We start from the raw sequence: 23,424 nt of genomic DNA, 5'->3' as shown, positions 1-23,424 counted from the left end.
TGCAGACATGATTTCTGCTGATGGTTACTGATGGAAAAAAATGGTCTTGGAGGAATTTTAATTTTAATTTAGTTTCTCTACCCACACCAGAATGTCTCCCTCCCTTTTGCCCAAAATGCAGCTAACCTTAATGCTTCTTTTTATGAAAAAGTAGTTCCTTTTGTATTTACTAGAAAGTAACAATTGAATTTTTCATCCTTACATCCACAGAATAAACCTTTTCTGTTCAAACTCACAAGTAAATTATTAAAAGAGAAAACACCTAACAAAGGCTAGAAAAATAGAAGTTGTGTCCAAAGGGTTTTCTTATTTCATTTGAGAACACCCTCCTGATATCTATGAATAAACAGTTTCAAAACTCTTTTGTAAAGAAGAGTTAGAAGTGAGACACCTGACCTTTAAAAACACTCAGCTTGAAACAAAAGTTACAGCGTCTAGAAGCCAGAAGTAGGAAAAAAAAAAAAAGTATCATAATGCCAGGTGATGGATAAACATATTCCAACATGGATTTAAATTGTCATGCCATGCCAATATGCTGTCACTCCTGAAAGATTAGTCTGGCATTGTAAAGATTTTCATCCAACAAAAGTACTGAGAAGTCAAAAGTATGCTGTCTAGTTTTATATCAACACAGTGTAGAGTTATATTAAGTAAATATGAAGAAAATTGTGTAAGAGGTATAACTGTTGACATGGAGGTTTAGAAACAACAAAGGAAGCCTTTTAAAATGTCATTGCATTCAGATAAGAAAACGTATCTTTTATCACTTCAGCAAAAGGGGGGCAGCCCTCAAACTATAGTTTCCAAGAAAAATAGACATTAACTCATGGGGAAGAAAAATTTCACCTTTTCACCAGCTTAATCCACACATGTTTTAGGGATACCTGATACTTTTATTTATGTGTTTCATATCCTATTCCCTTACAAACTTTTTGTTAGCTTAAGTAGCACAGCCTATAAAGGTAGCAGAACTGGCACAATAAGGGCCCTGACACTAAGCAGCCCAACCATGGTTAATGAGTGCCTGTTGAAAACACTGCAGAGAGGACAGCCCAGGCAACCCCAGCCCTGGTCCCCAGCTGCCAGCTTCCCTGCTGGCAGGGGTGCAGGCACCAGGATGCCGCAGGAGATTCCCACTCCCCTGCCCACCCATCTCAGAGGCCAAGAAATGCTGGGAGGGACTGGCCAGAAACTGGGTTATTCTCTTGGGAAGTTCTGCATGGAAAGTAAATTTTTTCATGCTAGTCATGAGCTAAAATACTGCAGCATCCCCCCCCCCCCCCCCACAAGAGCTGAGGTTTGAAAGTTCTTGTGAATCTGAGCTTAAACAGGTAGAGAAAATGAAAAACAAAGGTAATGGGTGTGGGGGGAGGTGTGATGAAATTCTAGTTGCTGCCATTCCACAGTTTCATCTTGAAGTAATGATGATGATGACATTCTATGACTAATCACATGAGAAATGCATCTTTGTAGCTGGAGCACAGAACTGAGGGCCAGGAAATTCCTCAGTCCTGCACTGGGACCCTGAGATGAATTGATCTCATGGTTTTGGCTTGCTCAATTAGACTTCCTTTCTCAGCATGTTTGCTTCAACCAGGGAGCTCACTGATGATCACATCTCATGTAGAAAGAACATATCCAACCCACGGCAAGGCAGCAGAGAGTGACAAGTGGCATCATTACTCACCATTGAACAGGGAGCAGGGATGCCCTCACCTCAATCCCTAGGGCAGATCCTAAGGCACTGAAATCTACAGGGACCCAAAGCTAGGGCAGACAAGAAAAGCATCTCTCTCCAGACCCCTTGCAAGCTATGGTGGAGCTGAGCCCAGTCTGTCTGTAGCTCACACATGGCAGCAATCCATGTTCCATTAGATCCCTGATTCATGAAAAACAGCCTGAGCTACCTCAGAGAAACTTATTGTACAAAGCACAGAGAGCATCAGCCCTGGGCCTCACCAGGATAGCTGCTGCTCACTGTGTGTCCATCTGTGCCAAAGAAGGATATACAGTAGAACAACTGCTAAATGCCATCCTGAACCACATGCAGCTCCAGGAATACGGTCCATGAATTTAGCTCTGCATTCTGAGAAGTACGTCTCCATTTCAGCCACCTTCTCCCTGGTCAATTTTTCCTCTGTCTGCCTCCTTCCCTGTGTTTTGCTTTATGCATGAATGGGGGAATACACAATAAACTCAAAAATGCCCTGAATGGGAGTGACGGTGATTATCAGCTCCTTCTGTGCCCACCCCTGATCCTGGAGGATAGAAAGGCTTACTAAGCACAGCCTTTTGACCAGCTTTGCATGCAGCTTTTGCATGCCTCTACTTTTGCTCCACTGGAACACCATAACTGGGCCTCTGCTGCTGCTCACCTTGACCCACCAGCACTGCAGCCTGGGAGATCCAAGGTGGCCATAAGGTGCCATACTTCCCTCCCTGCCTCCATGTTGCAGTTCTCCTTTCTCTTTTCAGAGAGAACCCCCAAAATTCAGTTCCAACCACTGCAAGTCTAGTAATTCCTGCAGGGGATGCAGCCCCTCCGTATCTAAGTCCCCAATTTGAATTCCTCAAGAATATTCCCATTACACACCAGCTGTTCAGGCTATCACATAAGCCTCAACAGAAAGACCAAGGCCTGCAAGGGCAGAGGAAATGAGCTAAACTCTCACCCTCCACAAGTAATCCTTCCAGACCATGGTGGAGGTACAGTGGCTGCAGATGCTGTGGGAAGGTTTAAAGAGTCACTCTGAGTGAATACCAGACTTCAGTCTCTGATCTGTTGTGTTAGCATTATATTTATCTTTTGTAAGCATGGAATTCAATTCACTGCACTTTCAAAAATGTGTATTTTAAAAAACTCAACCCTAGAAATGTACATGTTCTCATAGTTTCACATCAGCTTTTTGCACAGCTGCCAAAAGCCTTCACACCCCCTTGCCTAGCCCACCTGTGTAAACACTGCAAAAGTTGCTCTTTGTAAAGCACAGGTAGAGTCTTGTGGCTAGATAATGAGCAAAAAAGGGACAGAGAAGTTCTTTGCAACAGGTGTGGGAGGGTTCTGCCCTATCCAAGCTGCTGTGCATTAGATGGTAGCTTTTATACTTCCCTTACCAGTAACATTTGTTTAAAAGTATTGTAGGGGACGTGTTTGGCATTTCTGACCAAACTAACGTTTTTAGAGCCCCTTTAAATGCTTTCTGATTGAATGGCATTGCAGAAGGCAGCAGATACACAACAAACACTTCAACTCATCTTATTTGCCTTATTCTGTGTTTCTTATCTGTGCTGAACAACACTTTTGCATACAAATGCTCCTATTGATTTCAAAGAGCTTAAGCATATAAGAGCATATTCAACATGAATCAAGAGCATTCCTCCTATTTTTCTCTCTAGGTTCAATGAGAGAATGGACATGAATGCAGTGAAATTGGAAAGAGACCATCAAGCTTCTGGGAGAGGTATTGTGGGTATGATCTGAAAGATGGTCTGAGGAACATCCAAGTACAAGGTCTTCTAAGCAGTGCTTCAAGGATGGGCTCTCAGATTTACTGGTTAGTGTTACACATTTTGGATTTACCAGCCTTATGTGCTATGAACAGACCTGCTGAAGAGGAACAGCATGTTATTTGTGGAAATTTAAATCACCAAGCATGGCAGTAAAAGTGTGACTGTCCCAGAAAGGACAAAGACAAAGAATAAGTAATTTTCATGCCACTCACAGTAGAAATCCTTTCCATAACAACTTGTCATAGAAATGATGATGAGAACTCACTGTCCTTTCATCTTGGACCTGATTCTTTTTTCAGAGAAGTCTGGTTCAACAAAGCACCATTTTCTCTGGAGTCACACCACAGCCCCATTAAGAGCTTTCTGACAGAGAGTTTATGCACCATCTTTGGCCTATGTGTAGAAACCTTACCAGGATTTTCATGCTCAGGCTTGCTCATGCTTGGCAATGAGAAGACAAATAACTGACCCAAAGCAGAGCTGCTATTCAGCTCCTGTATAACCTCAAAACCAATGCAGCACCTCTCATGCCTGGCAAGCAAGAGGAGTGCTTCTCCACATCACCTGTGGGCTGCACGTAGCTACAGAGTGCTCAGGCCCTGAACTGGAAGCAAAGTCTATGCAACTTGCTTCCTGTGTTGCATGACTGAATTCAAACTTTTAAACAGGTTTATTACAATCCAGCTGTATTTTAGACAGCACCTTGAGACCAAGAAATTCAACTTGTCTCTTTAGCCAGAGGCGAAAATACTTCAAATGCCATTGCAGAAGAATGTTAAAAAAAAAAAAAAATTATGGGGAAAATCATGTCTAGCAGGCTTGCTTGTAGGTCTTGTTTAACCAAAGAAAGCAAGCCGTGTCAAGCATTGTACTAGACAGCATGTTTTAACAACTGCAGACTGGAATGTTACTTTGCCCATGTCATGATCCAGGACAGTGAGTAAAAGGAGTGGATGTCAATACATTACATTCATTTCTATCCATTTTCTACCCAGCTAAGGGAAAAGAAAAGCAATTCAGGCCATAGTCTAGACATCTCCTCCCCTTTATGAACCCCCAGAATCATTGAGGCTTTATTGCAGGGAAAGGTATATAGCTGTTTAGAAGTAAAGTTTCTCAGACAGATCTGAGGAGTTACAAGTCAGAGCCTGTCTACACTGTGAATGTAAGGGTATTGTGATGTTTTACAGTGCTCAGAAGTATGAAGTGATGCGGTGACCTGAGCTGCCTGGATGCATTTGTGGATGGGAAAAAATGGTGGACATATGCCCAGTCTTACTTCTTCCTAATGCACAAGGAAGTCCTGAACACTTTTGCCATTTGGAGATGCATAGGGCAAATTGCCTGCTTGTTACTCTTTTCACATTAAGAAACAGTTTTGTGCACTAAACAGCAATAGAAGTGCTGATCAGTAGCAATAATTGGTAGCATAGAGGGTGAAACTGGGTTAATCTAAAATTCTCTGGGCATTTTTAGTATTCACACGTATGAAAAAGAAAAGACATCTAGGTAATGAAACAGCACAGTTAGTCCTTCAACTGCTGGCCAACAGTGATCCTATCTGGCATCTCTGAAGTTCTCAGGAAGATTGACAATGAAATCAGGACAGGAATCACTTGGCAGTCTCAAGAGTCCCAGGGTTAAAAAAGAAAAGCCATGGAAGGTGAATCTGTAAACAGTTTCAGTTTCTCTTAATATATTGGAAAGAAATATCTTTCAGAAAACGTTTTTCACATGATGGTATATGTGACTGCTTGTTGTAACTATCATCATGATCACTTACTTCTTCCTGATTAGAACTCACTTTTCCCCTCTGCCTGTTCTTTTTGAAGTGCTGCAGGGGCTGGCCCAGGTCCGTCAGAGAAAACAGCCACATTCCATTTGTGCTGTGTTTCTCACTGCAGGGTCCTCCCACAGCCAACACTTCAAGTTGCAAGTGACAGGATTCCACCCTCAGCCTTCGGCAAACTGAAGGCTGTTTTGTCCAAGCATAGGAACATGTTGCTGTGTAAGACTTTTAATTTTCCCCACCCACATTTACAATGTCACTTGCAGAATAGAAATAACAAAATGAAACAGGAGCACCTGCTCCTAGAGGAAGAAGTTGTAATTGCCTGTTATAAACCAATCAAGATAATTTAAATAAATGAACTTGTTGTAACTGGTAACAATGACTGGTCAATCTATTTTTATGGTCTGTATTTAACATTAGTCTTAGCTGCACTGTGTAACTTTAAAATAAAATCCTGTCTTGATTTTATAGACTCATATATATTTATGCTAAAAAGTCAGGGAGGTGAAAAGGAGTGTCCCTTGCTATTCTTTAACTAGGGCATTGACTTAGCACTGCTGCAGGCATTTCTGAGGCATATCAGCAGCTAGAGGACTTTGGCAACTGAGAACTCGGTTGTCCATTTCCTTTATTCCTGCATATATTCACAAGGTATACACTACAACACGGAGTCCGTGTAATGTACCTGTTTGCTGATTTTGTTTCTGGTTTTTAATTTTCATTTTGAGTTTGGTCTCAGGTTGCACGTGTCAACAGTATTGTATTTGCAGTAGGTTATTTAATAATGTCTCTTTACAATCTGGTATTCCACAAGCCAGGAAGAGACAGGGTGTGAAAGTACAAAATACATCTCTTCCCCCTCAGAGTCCTTGGAAAAATACCCCAGAGAAGATGTTTTCCTGTTTTACTTGATCTCGAGTCTTCTTTGCATCACACACACACACAGAGAGAGAGAGAGAGAGAGAGAGAGACGCAGAATGTGGAAAATGAAGAGCAAAACTGTGAAATCTTCCACTCTTACGGTTACGAGCTCCTGTTAAAATCAGAGGCGTCATCTAGTGGGCACTGGGAGAAATAGGGTTGCGGCAGGCCGCTGGTGGATGCCTCAGGAAGGAGCAAGCAGAGGGTCGGAGCGGGGATGCAGGCAGTACCGCTCTGCGGCCAGCGGAGGAGGGCAGAGAGGACAGAGGATTTGAGAGCTGTGCTGCAGCCCGGTCACATCCATCCCAAACACCCGGAAGCTGCCGCAAAACGGGCACGATTCTCTGGTTTGAACTGCGAGGGTGATAAGGAGTCAGCCCTAACTCACGATTGATGTAAGACCGAGAACACATGAACTTGGGGAAAAAAATCAAATTTGGATGGTGTCTTCAAAAAGAATGTAAGAGAGGAGACCACTATTCTACCTCTCCACGGTTGCTGAGAATTAATGGTTCGTTGTTTTATGAATGCACAAATGGTGAGCAGACGCAGAGAAAGCAATGCTTCTCAGGGTGGATCATCACCTAAACAAGCTATTTGTGTTTGAAAGAAAAGTCATCAATTCTTTCAGTGTTTGTATTTGTGCACAATAAAGGGTGATTTCATTTGCAGTTATATATTGTCTTTCAAATCTGTGTCCCCTCAAGCATCACAGCAACATTATTCGTAATACAGTTATATTGGATGGCAATAGCAGAAAACATTTTAAGACCTGGCCAAAGATCATCATAAGATTCAGATGGCTATGCCTTCAGCTCTCTGTTATCAGCAGAGGGAATCAGCCTCTCTGTTCCCAAATTCGAGCTTTATTACAAAGCAGCAAGCAAAGCTGATTGTGGTATTAATCACCATGAGAAAATGCCACTATAAAGAAGGGGGTGTGGGCTTTAAGCTGGCTTTACACATGTAATAACTCTGTCCCTGCATAAAACATGAGTTTTAAGCAGCCGTGTGGATGCCAGCAGGCTGGGAATGTGTCTGCAGTGCTCACACAGACCAGTCCATTCTGAGTGTGACCTCCTGGTTCACAACAGCAGCTGTAAAGGGTGAGGGCAAATTCAGTGGGCAAGAACACGAGAAACAGATGCAGAACTAGCAGTGCCAGCCTAAAAATCATGCCTTCATGTATCCTTATGACCCATGTCCATCCACATGGAAGCACTCTATTTGCTAAAGTCAGATTACTTGTGATATATAGGAGGCTCACTCACAACTAGCATGAAAAACTCACAGTAGGGTAGAATGAACTCGAGTCCTACAGCCTAAGTTATAAAAGACATACATTATCAAACTTGAATCAGAGTCATACTACCAAATAGAAGGAAGTGTATGTCAGGGAATAAGACAGGCCTTTTAGTAGGCTTAAGGCTCAGTTGCAGCTGAGCTGAGCACAACTTGCTGAGTAGAGAGGAGGTAGAAGCAGCCTTTGAATGAGTAAATACCTTACCAGGAGTGTTCCAAAGGAGTAGATTAGGTCACTTAGAGAATCACTGTCAGAGCTATTAGCAAAAACGGTTTTAATATGAATTTGCAGAAGTGCAACTTACCAAAGTTCGATGGCAAGGTCCATTCTATTATTTACTACATGGATGAAACCTACAAAGGCACATGGAATTAGAATAAATTTAGAATTATTTACCCCAGAAATGCAGAAGGGTTATGGAGACCCTTCCAGTCAGTCATGAAATTCAGAGTGGACACCTTATATTCTAAACTGGTGATGGAACTTAGGTATTTCTAGGCCCAGTCATAGTCTCAGACTTCAGCAACAGTTTGTGTCTAAAAGCTGCTGAATGCATATGTCACAGGGGGAAATAAAAAGACTTGCTAGGGAGAGTATTAGTCAAGCAGCCTATAGACGGCACACAAGTGGATGTAGAGGAGCACCTTTCACCACAGCACAGAAGCTCTTGCTCTAGGAACCCCCATAAAAAATGGTTTTAAGATGTCTGTGATGAAGAAGCTTGATGTGTGAAATACATGGATGTGACAAAATCTGCCCAAGGAGAACTGGAAGGCAGTGTTGGAGGTGGGGCACAGCTGAGGAAGGAGTGGCTGTGGGACTAGAAAGAGGACAGAAATTTTAGGGTAATTGCCATGAAGGGAATACATGGTGCCTCAACCAGGTACTGGCAGAGAAAGCTCTCAGCAGCGAGGAACTCCTGCCCACCAACTGCTGTCATAGCAATTCCTCAAGCACATCTCAGCTGTCAGGAAAGAGAGCTCCTAGGAAGGTGGCTGTGCTCCTTCCTCTCTCTCTCTGACCAGCAGCATTAGCCTTGTGTTGTACAGAACACACAAGCTTCAAGTTTGCCTAAGAAGTCAGCCTCACACGTCCTATCTCTGGCTGCTTTGTATTTCCCTGCTCTGTCAGCCAAGGCAGTGTGAGCGCTATGAGCAGTGGGAGTACCTGAGAGGCAGATCCTACTCTGGTGCTGCCTGCCTGTAGAACATAGAAAAGTCAGAGGCTTATCAGACCATCTGTGATTTATTAGCTGCCAGGGCCATAACCACAGGTGCCAGCTACAAGCCCAAATTACTGCAATTTATATGTCGGTTCCTTTGCCTAGTTTGCTGGTGATCACTCTAAAGAGAACCACTAAATTGTTTACTTCAAGTAGAGGAACCTGAGAAGGTGTGTGCCCCTAGCAAGGAACCTGTGAGTATTTCAGGTTGGAGAGGGAAGCAGCAGGTTTAGTCTCTGACAACATGTGTAAGAGACTTTCAGGACCAGAAAGATGTCAAAGGAGAGACCATGAGGAGTTTACATGTAACTCCTTATTTGGCAGTAATGGGGTGGGAACAGCAGGGATGCTCTCCTAGCTGTGTTATACCTTCATCTTAACTTAAAAGTTTGCTATACTTCAGATCTATTTAACTTTCTCTCCCTGTAGCTATCTAGTCACACGCTGGGGCACCCTTGAAGCACAGTTTGTGTATACCATGGGAGAAATGAAGCAAGTAATTACAGCCCACAACCTGCTACTTGGGCTAACAGGCATCAAAAAGTTAAATCCCTAGCACAGACATTTCATTTGTGACTCTAATCTTCTTAGACAGATTATTTGCTTCTGCCTTACTGCTGGCTAGCTTACACATGAGGGAGCATGAGGGTACCCTTCACGCCTTGATAGAGCATGTGTGCATACAGCTTTCCTAGAGGTGCTTTTAAACAACTCCCAGTCTCTCAGCCAGAAGGCCACCCATTGCACCACCTCCCTCAAGAGCTCTTAAGAGTTACTTTTGGGCACAAGACAGTTTAGTGGACTCTAGCCCCATCTTTGTACTTTGGGTGTTACCATGTTTTGAGCAACTAACCTATTTCTGAATGTAGCTCTGTAATAAAGAGCCTTTATAGTTCATCCTTTTCTTTTAAGGCTACCACAGCTGCACAAAGTGGAGCATGGAAGAGGGATTTGTCTTGTCAGACTCTTCCAAGAAATGTAGGAGGCTGTAGAAAAGAAAGTGGCTTCCGCAATTCCTGTATCCTCTGAGAAAAAACATTCAGGAAAGTGAGTAGGGAGCTGAGAGCAGAAAGAAGATGCTCTGTATACTAAAAAGGAGTCCACAAATCAATATCTAGGCTTTTCAAATTTAGTTTTAAACTTATGCATCTATACACCCTTCCTGTTACCACACTAAGCCTTCCATGAGACCATAAGACTTCTGCTGAGATGTTCAAGTTCCCCACAGAAGAAGCCAAATGCTGTGATTCCAGACTGCCTACAGAATCAGAAGCAACTGCAAGGTGTTGTAAAAATGCAAAAGTCATTAAAATCCTGTCTGTCTCTGAAACTGGTAGAAGGAGGTTTGATTTAGCTGACATGCTCTTTTGGCTAAACTAAAGCCATTGGAGGAAGGTTAACGTTATCACTTCCAATGAAGTGTTGCCCAACAAGACATAAATACACGTGCTCTTGTGTAGTGCGTATCTGTTGTGGGTACAGGTAAATGCCATATTTGAACACCTTCTGGGCTGGGAATGTGAACAGTGGGATGCCCCTGCACGCTGCTGCCAAAGCTGGATATGGAAATGTAAATAGTTTTCTTGGAAGCTCTTGAAAAATTTATTCTCTTTCATTCTGTGGGATGGCACAAACTCTAAAAGCTGTCCAGTGGTCAGCTACATTTCCCCCTAGGCAACAACTGACAATAGCACCTGCATTTCTTTGCAGCAGGTGTATGTTCCTGTGTAGCATGAGTCACTGCTGGACTTTTCAGCTCCAGCCTGGGCATTCTTGAAAATTTTCATCAAACAAGGACTGATGGTAGACTCAATAACAGTTATTTCACAAATCTGTCCTTTTGGAAGTTTTGACATACTGATACACTGCAGATAATTTTAATTTACTTTATTGATAACATCTTCAGATAATATTTCCCCATTTAAAAACCCAAGCCTTTTATGATTAAACCTATTTGATAGCAACATTTCCTCATAAGAAGGTAAAATAATCTGGGAATGAAACTTTGTATAGGGCTCTTGGAGGCTGACATCTGAATGTACTTAGTGGAGAGGAAACTTTTTTTTTACTTTCATTTCTTGCTTCTTTTATCCTTAAGCTCAGTAATAAACTAGCACTCTATGGTTAAAAAGTCAGGAGAACAGATGTATGGTAGGAGTCTATCAGGATCTGTATTTCAGCTATGGGGTGTAAATTATAAGGAAGTCCTTCCAAGAAGCTTTGAGAGTATCTAGCTAACTTTCGTTGCAATTATATTGCAACAGTAAAGATGATGATTATCATTATTATTATTCCAGTCACTTGATTGTACTGAAGTAAACACTTCAGTCAAAGTTCATTCAGGGTTCACTATTCAGCTTATTGCTTTTAAGGTGAGTCCTGAAGTAAATTTCACTGAGCACTGCACATGTTCCAGTCAGCTCCAAGCCATGCTTCTTATCAGGGGCCTGGTTGGACTCTGCTAACTCTGCAAAGCATTTGAAGGCCAAACTACCTCACCAAGCATCACACAATAAATGTTGAGGATTTTGGTGTTAGCAACCACATGCTAAAGTGATTTTACATGACTCTTTTCTCATCCCTGGCTTGTCCTTCACTCTTTTCGTGTACATGTCCCTTTTGAGAGGGAACATGTCTAGCGATTACAGCATGTGGAAGCTTGTTTTTATTACATTTGGTTGAGGTTGCTTTACCACAGAGAGTGTGGGTCAGCAGTGAGAGAAGAGAGTTGAAATGTTAGGTGTCTGGATGTAGCTTTGCCCCCAGGTGTGGTGCTGGGTAGATTGTGAGACCAACCTCCGCACCTCACTGCTGAGGCACTCCTGGCACCAGCTGAGAACAAGTTAGGGTAAGGGATCTGTTCTAGACCCTACTACAGCCTGCTTCACCCTGTTGTCCCAACAAGCCAACCGAAAGTTCCTGATGTTCCCTCAAACTGCTGGAGAACCTTCTCATGTGATGGAACTGCTTACCGCCCTTATAAAGTTTTCTCAGTTATCAGAGCAAAAAAGGATACACGGTGTTTATCACTGAAGTCCATCAGTCTTAGCAAGGTGTCTCTACCCTCAGCAGGGGGCTGTAGAGGAGAAACCAAGGAGGTGAACAAGCTTTCCCAAAGCACATCCCACAGGGAGGTCTCTCCTGTTAGGCAGGACACAGTGCACCATGCTGCCTCTGCCTAGGAGGAGTATCAGTGATCTGGAAATCTGTATATGTGCTGGGTGAACTGTGAGGGTCTTGCATCACTTTGTTAATACAGTGACCTATATATATAAAGGTGAGGTTGCTCACTTTTAAGAATTTATTACTCTGCATGTGCTTCTACCCTGCAGGAAGAAGTAGGACCTCAGGCTGCTAGCCTGGCAAGCAGACACTCAGATACAGAGGCTGCATTCGCAGATTCACCCTTTCCTCTCCACACATAGAAGTCAGTGCATTTACTAGGCCTTGGGTAAAGGTTTCATGGCACCAAGGCTCCTGACACCAGGACATTACCCCATCAAATTGTCCGTGTATTTGGAGTGCTCTTCTCCCACCTTTCAGGTGAGGGTTGGAGAGAAAAGTTTCATCAGCAGCTTTGGTGGGAACTGAACTGAGCACTCAGGTCATTTCAGACCCCCACACATTGATCCAGACCTCTGAAAGTTCTTGCCTTTTTTTCCAAACTCCCCATAACAAAAAGCCAAAGGACCAGCCCACAAACCCACGACTGAGTTGTCTGAAGCAGAGGTAGACATCCTGCTTGCACAGGATATTGTTCTCCTGCAGTCTGTGAAAACCAGGCTGAAATATGGAAGCCATCTCTTTGTTGTCTAAGCCAAGTTTGACACAATCTACCCAGATCTAGAATGACTAGCAATAGATCACCAGATGCTGACCCTGGATGGCTCCCTAACATGCAACCCTTCTCTTGGTGAAAGTTTTTCTCAAGAAACTGCAACACATCTTGGTGCTCCCATGCATTATCATACTAGATTCTCTCTGTCTCCTGGGTCCATGAATTGGAACTCTTCAGCTGGCAGAGACAAAAGGAGGCCTTTGCCAGCTCCTTCAGAATTTCTCTGCCCTTTTCTTAGGAGCAGATGGCCTGTATTTACTTCTCACTCAGTCTAACTAGTCACCAGTCTCCCTGTCAAAGTGAGGAGCTGCCAATCAGTGCTGGAAATTATGATAGTTTCCGCACCAATGACACATCTTGTTCTGCAATTTAAAATCTAGAAGAATTTAACAAGAGGATATTTCCAATATCAATGTTCTCTAATGATGTCTTGGCAGAAGTTAGCGGACTTTGTCTTACGTGCATGTACTGTCACCTGGATTTGTTGAATACAGGACTCATGGCCTTCCTTTTGGCCCAAACATCAGTCTCATCATTCACTGTATCTTCTTTTCATAGACATTTTTAGCAGTAAGATGCAGTGGATGGCACTGCAGATGGCCTTCATTTTATCTGAACTTCAAATACAAGCTTCTGCATGTACCTCAGCTTTTTGCCTCGTGGTTTTAATCTCCCAAACACTCTAGCTGTATTTGCTAACATGGGAACACATTTCCTCCATATAAAACAACAGCAAGGAGGGAACGGTTCAGAATAACTGCAGGAAGGACTTAACCAGATCAGCAGCTTAATAAAATATCAGACATAGGATGGAGTCTTGGCTTTTTTGGTTTTGTTTTTGGTTTTTTGGTTTTTGGGTTTTGGTTTTGGTTTTTGGGGGGAGTTTTATTGCTTTGAAGAGTTAAGTCACATTTGGAAGCTCTTGAGCAAACCAACAGCACAGTAGTTTTAAGATAACCACTTCCATTTAAGCAAGCACAATAAGCAACTGCAGAATGCACCATACAAGCATTTTGGAGACCCGCCTTCTGGGCTCAGCTGTTAAGTCCAAACAAGCCCCAGAAAGTACAGTGTTCCAGAAAAGCTGAAAATGCTTCTACTGAAAACCTTCGCTCTGTCAGAATACTTACGTCTTCTAAAAGGCGGCTGTGAAGAAATGAGGATCTCTGCTTCCTCTTTGACAACAATGGAAATTGGGACAGTTACGACAGCAGGTTGAAAGGCTGAGCCCTATATTTTATCCCACTCTCATGGTGTTTTCTGAAATAACATGTCAGAGTAACGTTTACAATTGTAATGTATTCCATACATTTTCTGGTGTAATCAGTACACAAGAGACTCTTTGGATGTACAGTCACTAGGGAGTAGTACCTGCCCTGTTTTGACTCAGATGCAGTATGATCTTTACCCTTTGCTGTAAATTGGCTCAGAGCACATCTTTATGTGTCAGTTTTGTTACTCACTTTCAGATGTTACCAGCTTCCAGCATTATGGAGCTGCTTTGCTGTACATGTGATTTTCATTTTACACATTTTTCGGTTTCTTCATACGCCCAAATGAAAAATCCAGCATTCAAGGACATCACATGGTTTATGATACTCTGTGGTGGGACTTTGTGTTCAGAACCGAATGAAGGGATTATCCTCATCCACGTGTGGTATTTTGCAGCTGTAGGAGATATGTTATTATTCCTTGTTTTGCAGCTTCCACACAAGCGTGCTGATCTGGTTGCTTTACAGAAAGCCTTTACAAGTCACTCTTGAGTAGGCCACTTTGTAGCACAAGAGCCCAGTCCTAAGAACAAGTAGTGCTGATACTCAACACCTGCAGCTTGCAAAGGGAAGCAAGGAACCAACCATTTATGTTGGAGGAGTCACTGGTATGTCCTAGACAGAATGAAATATCATGTGTGGTAGGAAGGGAAGGAGCTTAGAAAGGTACATGTGATTAACTGCGTGGGAGATGATGACGGGGAGAGCACATGAGAACAAATGTGGTTTTAACACAGTTTTCCGAACTATTTCGCATCTACTTTACTTCGCTTTGGAAACTATTTCAGTTCATTTGCAGACAGCAGCATTCTCAAGGACAGCAAATTCAACAAGTTTCACATATATAGTATGTTGCATAAAGAAGATACACCACACAGATGTCTCCACGCCAGGAGAAAAAATGGTAGGAGGCAGCCCTACTCTTTTTAGTTGTGTTACAGAGAATCCAGCTCATAGACAGCCTTCTGTTGTCTGAGACCCTGGCTTCAACCAATGTGTGTCTTGTGGAAAGTCTTGATTCGCACTTGCAGGTGTCAAAGTGAGTGACAAGCAAAAAATAAAGCAAAAACTGCTAAGAAAATGTTGTGGCACTTGAGCCAGTGGCTGTGGTGGCCGAGGGGCCAAAGACCCTTAGAACAAGAGAAGCCCATTTGGGCCAGCTCCAAAGTTTAAGATCACCCCCCAGCTCAGGGTGAGAAAGAAAGCTCTCCCACATCAGGCTTCGTGGTTCTATGCAGATTCGCTCTGTTTGGTTGGCCCGTTGGCCCTTGCCCCTCACCTCTCCCCTAGAGTTTCTCCATTGGCTCCCCCACCCAAGTGCCGCCTGTGTACCACCCCTGTACCCTCAGACCATTGGTCCCTGATGCTCACCCTGCTCCCGTACAAAACCCTGGACCCTTCATAGTTCTGGGTTCTTTATCCTTGGATTCCTTTCACGGCGTGGCTGCAATAAACCTTCGTCCATGGAACGCCATACGGAGACCCCTCCTGACTCTTTGTCTCTGGTGACACATGAGCTATCCAGCTTGAGTGTGAGTGTGTGCTTTTCATGCCTCCATCTGCACAGGCGTGAAAGTTAGCCTGCTAGCGTGCTAAGCGGCACCGCCAGAGCAATCCCTTGCCAGGGATGCTTTTGGGAAAACGCGGCGACCTCTCCCCCATGCACCGCACCGCGTTAAGAAAACACATGCCAATATTCCACCTGTTTTGTGTCTGCTGGAATGGTATTAAGCCGTATCAACCAACTGTGTGCTTTAGTGCTGAAGTGTGAGCTGCTGTGCTGTGAGCAGTAAGAAGTGGGGGAGTGCAAAGATTAGCTGCCTTTAATTTCTGCATTGCAGAGCTTCCCCCTTCCCCTTCCCATTTTGCTCCCACAAACAAGACAACTCTGAGTTGCTCTGTTCCACTGCTTGGGAGTAACACCAGAAGCTGAATTAAGATACTGCTACAAGGACCCGCTTGTTAACATATGTGTGCTTTCCTTTCTGTAAGCCTGGACTTGTTACTGGTTGCCATAAATTACAGAAGATCATGCACTCAGCATAACCTCCGGCTCATATCCTCTGTTAGACACAAACCCCTTTATGGTTAGCTACACCATCATGGCTTTGAGGTTAAATTATTTTGTATAATTCTCACTGCCCCACAGCTTTATTCTCTATTGTTCTTCGTTCAAAATCCCTGAGCCACTCTCCTCTAATTCTGAGTAGGTAATTTAATGGACTGAAGAAGAGTTTTATCCCAAAAATCTTTTTCCTCTCACTTCTTTGCATTGCAGAGCCTCTGACTAAAGCCTCCATACCCAGCAGAGCATGCTCCCTTACTGTTACATCTGCAAATTGTTAGATTTGCTGCTCATGCAGGACACAGCAGCTTTGTAAGCAAGTGGTTTTGCATGGAGGGGATAATCCAGTGCCTGAAAAAACTAAAGCTTTTTGATGGAAAAATCTCCATCTGCACGTTCCAAACGTGGCTGCCCCCCCCCCACCGGCTGGGGCAGCGTTCCTATCCCCCTGCAGTCAGGCCGGCACTCGGGCTGTGGCTGTGCTCTCCCTGGCCAGCAGGGGCAAGCACTGTGGGAAGTGTGCGGGTGCTGGACCACTAGCAGGGCCTTGTTGCCATTCCCCACCTTCTCAAAGGCCAGGAAGAAGGTGGAAATCAGGCACGGCTCACCCACCAGCCACTAGGGAGAGTTGCTCTTGTCAGTTTTGATCTTGTTTTCTCCTGTACCTTTGTTCCACACAGTTTCCAAAGTGACCAAGCTATCATATCTCTCTGTGCACATCCTAGAGGCAGGCAATATCAGTATGAAGCCCTGCCTTCCTGAATTCAAATCCTAGACCGGTTTGCCAGAGAATAGAAATAATTTTGAACTATGAGTCCTCTTTTGTCCATCCATTTATAAAAGAGAAATACGGAAAGGCACAGTAAGGCACGGTGTGGACATTGTGTTTGAAGTTGAGGGAGCTCCCTAGCATAAAGCTTTTTAGTTGTGGTCTAACACAACTACCTCATCTTGAGCCTGAGATGAAGTTTTAGCATCCCTTTAAACCACTCAGGTTTGCGTAGGTGTGCAGAATTTTGAAATTCCAGAATTTCAAAACTATTCCTTTTCTTACTTTCTTCTCAGACCTGTCAGTACTAAAGTTACAGGAAGTAGTTTCTTCTTGCTCTTGCAAGGATCAGTGCTCATCATGAATATAGTATGCAATGATTTAAGACGAATTTATTTAATTCTAGTAAAATTTATAGAAATATTGGGACATGCAAGATCTTCATGACATGTTCTGAGTCACGGTGGCCTGGTGGGCACCGAGTTAACCAGAAGGCAGCAGTGTGCTCTTTGGCAAGTATGTCCAAGAGCATCCTGGTCTGCATTTGGCAGCATTGCCAGTTCATGGAGGGAACTGACCCCTCCTCTCTACTCAGCCTGTGAGACACATCTGGAGTACTGTGTCCTGTGCTGGATTCATCAGTACAAAAGAACATACTGGAGTGATTTCAGCAAAGGTGCCTTGAAGATTGTTAAGGCACTGGAGTGTCTCTCATACCAGGAAAGGATGAGAAAACTGGGCTTTCTAACCTGGAGAACAGAAGACTCAGGGGACCTTACCACTGTATATATATATATATATAGTGGGAGAAAAGAAGACAGATCTTATAGTGGTGTCCAGGAGAAGAATAGAAACAGCAGGCACACACTGGAATACAGGAAATTCCACCCAAACCAAAAAATCTTCTTTCCAGTGCAGGTGCTCAAACACTGGAACAGGCAGCCTAGGAAGGCTGTGGAGTCTCCATCCTTAAAGATAACTCCAATCCAATATTAATGTAGCCCTGAGCAACCTGCTGTGGGCAGGAGTGGCACTGGGCTCCAGAGCTGCCATCCAGCCTCAGTGCCACCACAGTTCTACTCTGTGGTTCTATCACACAGCACTAAGTTCCAACTACTAAATGTGTTGAGGACCTACTAGAGGAAGCAGTACTGCTTTACAGGATGAGGGCAGTTGAAATGATAATAAGTGTAAAGTTTCTAAATTAAATGAAAGATTAAATAAAATATGGTTTTTCACATGGGTTAAAGTGTAAGGCTCACGTACATTTGTCATCTCCAAGACACTAAGATCTTCTGAAGATTTTTTTCAGCTCTCCATTCACACATTCTGCTGCAAGTCTAAAATTTCCTGAAAGAGGCTGGATTTACCTATACGTAGTTTACACTAAGATTTTGGGTTTCTCTCTGTATACATAGTTCTGGTCTTTCTAAATCGATGCTACAAAAATTCTGTGACTGCTTACAGCACCTTCCCACAGAAGATGAACTCCCAGTGTGATTTTCACAACCCAGAAGCAAGCCATCTCTGAGGGTGGACAGTTCACCCACGTCTTCTGTCTGACTTTTTAAAGTGGAGATTGCCTGACTCATGAAGGAGGTTCTGTGGGTAGATGAAAACCAGGAAGGGTGTAATGGGTGCCACTATTAGCTCCTGAGACACAAATACAGAAACTGTATCACACATGGCAGTAGTTCAACCTACCTGTTTCCTGCCCAACTGAATTGACAAGGAATGAGTGAAAAATCTAGTAACTAGTTTAAGCCCAGACTTGACCAAATGCAGTAAGGTATAGATGCAGAGGCTGTCAGCCAGACAATGTGACTGTAAAATGTAGCCTTCCTAAAACCTTTGTATCTCTTCTGAAATTATTTCTAGATTCCATCTTGTATGGATAAGTGCATATCTTACTGGGCTCCTGTTACTGTACATATCAGTAGGCTTGCCTGTGCAGTTTTTTGCTTTTTCTTAGGTGGAAATTATTATTTTTAAAAATGGGGGAAGGGCCATTGCCCTTTTCCAATGTATTTTTTCATTCTTTCAGTTCTTCCAACATCGTATCTCAACATAACTGAATATGAGGAACCACTCCTTTTTTTCTGTTGGTCACTGTGGAAGTTTTGTTTATTAATTGGTTCCTGTCTCTCCAGTCACACTGACATTCCTGTCACTGGTTTCCACCTGCCCACACATGCTTCCCCAGCAGCCCTTCTTTCATAAGCCACGATTTGTCCAGGTTTCAATGCAAGCAAACAAAAAATGGCTGATCACTACTATCTGAGTTAAAGGAGGCATTATGAGTACTTTATTCTGTTCAGCTAGCAGAAATTCAAGCAGAAACTCAGTGATACAGTGAATCTCATACATTATGGGCAATGATTCCTGGTGCCAGCTTTCACATCAAGGTCAGCTGAATGGAAAGTGTTTGGTAAAGAAAGTGAAAGGCTTGGTCATGCAAACAAGCTGTCAAATTAAAATGAGAACATACCTCCCTGTTTTACACCTAAAATAAAGAAATTGAGACAGTGTCAAATTTTCTGATTCCAGAAAAATAACACCTGGGATCTGGTTAATGTTAAAGCTCCAGAGCTGTTAACTATACAAGGAAGTCCTTCACAGCTGGCCAACAAGTGACTTGCTTTTATGACCCCAAGGAGATGAGGAACTCCGACTGCAAAACTCGGAGAAGTCTTTGTCAGAGCAGAAGGACAAGCAGACAGCACAGGGCTATCTCATTCTCAGGGCAGAATGCAAAGGCATTTTGGGTCTTGCCACCAGCTGAGTGACTTGTGTCTGCTTATCCAGTAATCTTGCCTTGATCTTTTCAAGCCCAGCATCTCGACTTGCTGCTTCGAAGACATCTAAGACAAAGGACAATTTTAAGGCAGACTTTGTGTAAGGTATCAGTGCTTGTGCAGTTACCTCTGAGAAGCCAATTCCTGGGAGAAAGCTGGCAACCCACCCTACCAAGCAGGGACTCTCCCCCGACTTTCCACAGCCCCCATTGCAATTTTCCTGCACTCAGTTTTCATGAGGGACAAGCACTGTCGCTGCAGCAGCTGTCAGTTTTCTACCTCTTCTCCTGCCCAAGCACTACAGAAAGCTGTTGCTTTGCCTTTACCTCCTGAGGGCAGCCTAAGATCTGCACCACCAACACTGAGGCTAAGTGCTTTCCTTGCCAAGGAAGGGTACTCTCATCCACTTTCAGGAGCCCACTTCCAAAATTTGGAGTCAAGCTCCAGAACTGATTATGTTCAAGGATTGCTCTCACACAAAAGGTGCCAGGGCAGAAGGAGGCAGCTTTCCCCTGGGCCAGGGGAGTAAGGCCAGGCACTGCCTGGGGTGCTATTAATTCTGAATTCCTCTATTTGTCTGCATTTATACACCTCTATGCACCTGTAAAAATGTTTGTCTCAGCATGTATATGGAGGGCTCATACTTCCAACAAGTAGTTGGTTGTCTCTGACTATGCCATCACCCAGGCATGCTATTTTGCAGACCTAATGAATAATTGTTTTTCATACTACTTTCCACAGCTGTTTTGTGCTCCACAGCTAGCAGAGGTTCTCGGCCTCCTGTCCAAACCCCAAATGTTGAACTTCCCAAGAGGCATGTTCTACCATCACATGAAAAAAGCTGTGAAGTAGAAGTCAGAAGGGGAGGAAAAGAGAAATACAACCTGACACCCATAACTACAGCACAAATGTGAGTCTTGTACACTGTATAGGAGATACAGACATCCATACACCGCAAAAATGCCACAGAAATTGTATTTAAGAAGTAGAGAACATAGGGGAGCATAAGATACTTTAACGCTGACTACCAGCAAGACATTGGCTTGCAGTAAGTGCTAGACAATTTCAGGGCAATGTCTGCTCCTCTTTTCCATGATTTTGCACAGCTGCACCAGCAGATGTGGACAATTGGCTACTTCTGCTCTAGAGAAGCCTATGGCTTAAGGAGTGCTGCATAACCACTGTAAAACTTTGTGAGGAAAATCACATACTGTCTGGGTACATGCTATCTTGCTCAACTACTAATCATCCTCCCTGTGAGTAACAGACTTTATACAAACTTTTAATAAACAGAAGGAAAAAAAACCATCAGGATGCAACAAGCTTTCAGGATGAAAGAGAAGTAGGGCCCAGGGTCTATGAAAGAAAAGGAAACTAAGTACAGGGTGATGTAATGGAACTGAAGCAAGACATTAGCAAGTAACTGTAAGAAACAGTAGCCAAATGCTGACTCTAACTTGTTTGTTGTAGAAGCAAACAGTTCGTCCAAGTGTCACCTCAATTTTTTTCAAATAGTAAGAGAAATGTCACTCCTCTGTTGATGACTGGAATTTGAGTAAAAAATCTGGGGCATACATATATTATATATAACAGTGTGTTGTCCTGGGTTTGCCTGGGGATAGAGTTTTCTTCTCAGTAGCTGGTACAGTGCTCCATTTTGATTTTAGCATGAGAATAATGTTGACCACACACCAATGTTTTAGTTTTTGCTCAGTAGTTCTTCCCCAAAATCAAGGACTTTTCAGTGTCTCTCATGCTCTGGCATTGAGCAGATGCACCAGAATCCATGAGGGTGCATGGCTGGACAACTGACCCAAACTGCCAAAGGGCCATTCCACACCACAGAATGTTGTGCCCAGTGGCTGATTTTTGCTGGGGAACGGACTGGGCATTGGTCAGTGGGTGGTAAGCAATTGTATTGTGCATCACCCATCCCTCTTCAGTTTTATTCCTCTCTCCTTTTCATTACTATGACATTACAATTACTACAGAGTAGTTGTTGTTGTTATTATGTTTTCTTTTGTTTCAATAATTAAACTGTTCTTATCTCAACCCATGAGATTTACGGGTTTTTTTCTGACTCTCCTCTCCACTGTGGAGAGGGTGGGTGAGAGAGTGAGCAGCTGCCTGGTACGTATTTGCAGCTGGGGTTAAAACATGACGTGTGTGTGTATACATAAATATCAATATATACATATATATACAAATTCTCAGTATATGTTCAGAATTTGAATTTTTTCAGTTCAATTTTTTCTTAAAAAGGTCAGGAGCTACCAGTCTTTCAGAGGGCTTTAGTTTTCTAGTCTTTTTTATCAAGGGATGAATAAAGACAAGTGATTGCCTGGAAAAATATTTCAGATGTAAAATTGAACAATTTTAGATGCACACACTGTCAGGAAAACAAAAAATATTTATGTGGCACTAATTCCAGTATCTGATATTGGTTCAGTATATAGATTGTTGAACTTTCTTTCATCTGTGATCCTAGTTTATACCAGCAGCTCAAAAAACAAAACAAATCATATTTTTAATAACAAAGGAAGCCCTGCTTAAGTAAAACTCGCTTTTTAACACTTAATGTTCAATGAAGCCGAAGAAGGAAACAGTGGTGAAAGCAAGCAAATATGAATTATGAAGAATTTCTCTCCATTTATTCCCAGTAAAAGCCGCTTAATTTGGTCTGACTGCTAAACAGATTAAAAAGCAGATTCAGCTCAAGCAAGTTAAAACTCCCTCTAATGGCAACTGGATAAAGGACAAACTTTGAAAAAATGGAAAGCATCTCACTATATTTGAAACCTATTTCTCACTAAGAAAATGTTGGTATGAATTCTTTTGAAAAGTGAAACTTTAGCCAGTGCCCAAGAGTCTTTTAAATTACAAGTTTTTTTACATTCCTGACATAAAATTTTTATGTGCTTTCTAAGATGTGTTACACAAAAATTTACACGTTATGTAAAATGTGCTTTCTCCAACCTGTCTATTGCTTTAACAAAATGGCTTAGAAAAGCACTCAGGACAGATGACTCCTCCCAAACACAAAAATGGTCCTTGTATTCTGCAACACCATTCGCAACAGAAACTCTAAACTCTTGGAGAGATTACTTAGTTACAGAATCTGGAATTCACAGGCAAAATAAGTATTTAACCTGTGCAGGGAGTGTAATAAAATTAGAAAAAATTACATTCTGCCCACAAATACCAAACAGAAATTGTCCCTAGAAAACCAAGAACAAACATCAGCTCCTTTCAATTGGATGAGCACTGTGTGCAGGATTAAAATATTAAGTAACCAAGGGATTACCTGTTAGCACTAGATGTGCTAGCAGCAAAATATAGGGAAAAACTTACAAAGTCACTAATTTAGAAAGCTTCAAGCTCTGTCCTAATGAAATCTAGCAACACCTTTTCCTATAACCCTGAGGCCATTTCAATTCTCAGATAAATTCTATTGGACATTCCCTTTTATTTCTATCTTTATTTTTTACATGGAAAATACAGACATATATTAAAAAACTGAGAGATTATTATTTGACTTCTCATAAGCAGTGATGGTTCTGTGCATCATTCTTATAGCCTGAAGGTCATTTCAATTACTAAAGAACAAGAATCTCAGGCTCTTGCTGGTCAAAAGTGAAATGTTCTCAGAAGGGAAGTATTCAAGGGGGTAGAAATTCAAAGTAAAGTGAATTGAAAATTTAAAAATTTTAAAACTAATTCTAAAAAGCAGACTTTTTATTCAAAAATTGAACTTCAAAAAATGCTGACTTTTCATTCAAAAGCACACTAGAGCCATTCCCCTCAAAACCAATCCAGTAACTCTCCTGCTTTAGCAACAGAAGCTTTTATAGAGGTGTGGAATAGACTAGTCTTTTATGCTAGCATGCACTCCCCCCTCAAAATAAGAAAGGCATATGGAATCTAATCCAAACCTCACT

Source organism: Corvus brachyrhynchos, unplaced genomic scaffold (assembly GCF_000691975.1).
Source record: "Corvus brachyrhynchos isolate BGI_N302 unplaced genomic scaffold, ASM69197v1 scaffold467, whole genome shotgun sequence".
Taxonomy (NCBI): Eukaryota; Metazoa; Chordata; class Aves; order Passeriformes; family Corvidae; genus Corvus; species Corvus brachyrhynchos.
Note: the sequence above shows the minus strand (reverse complement) of the source record.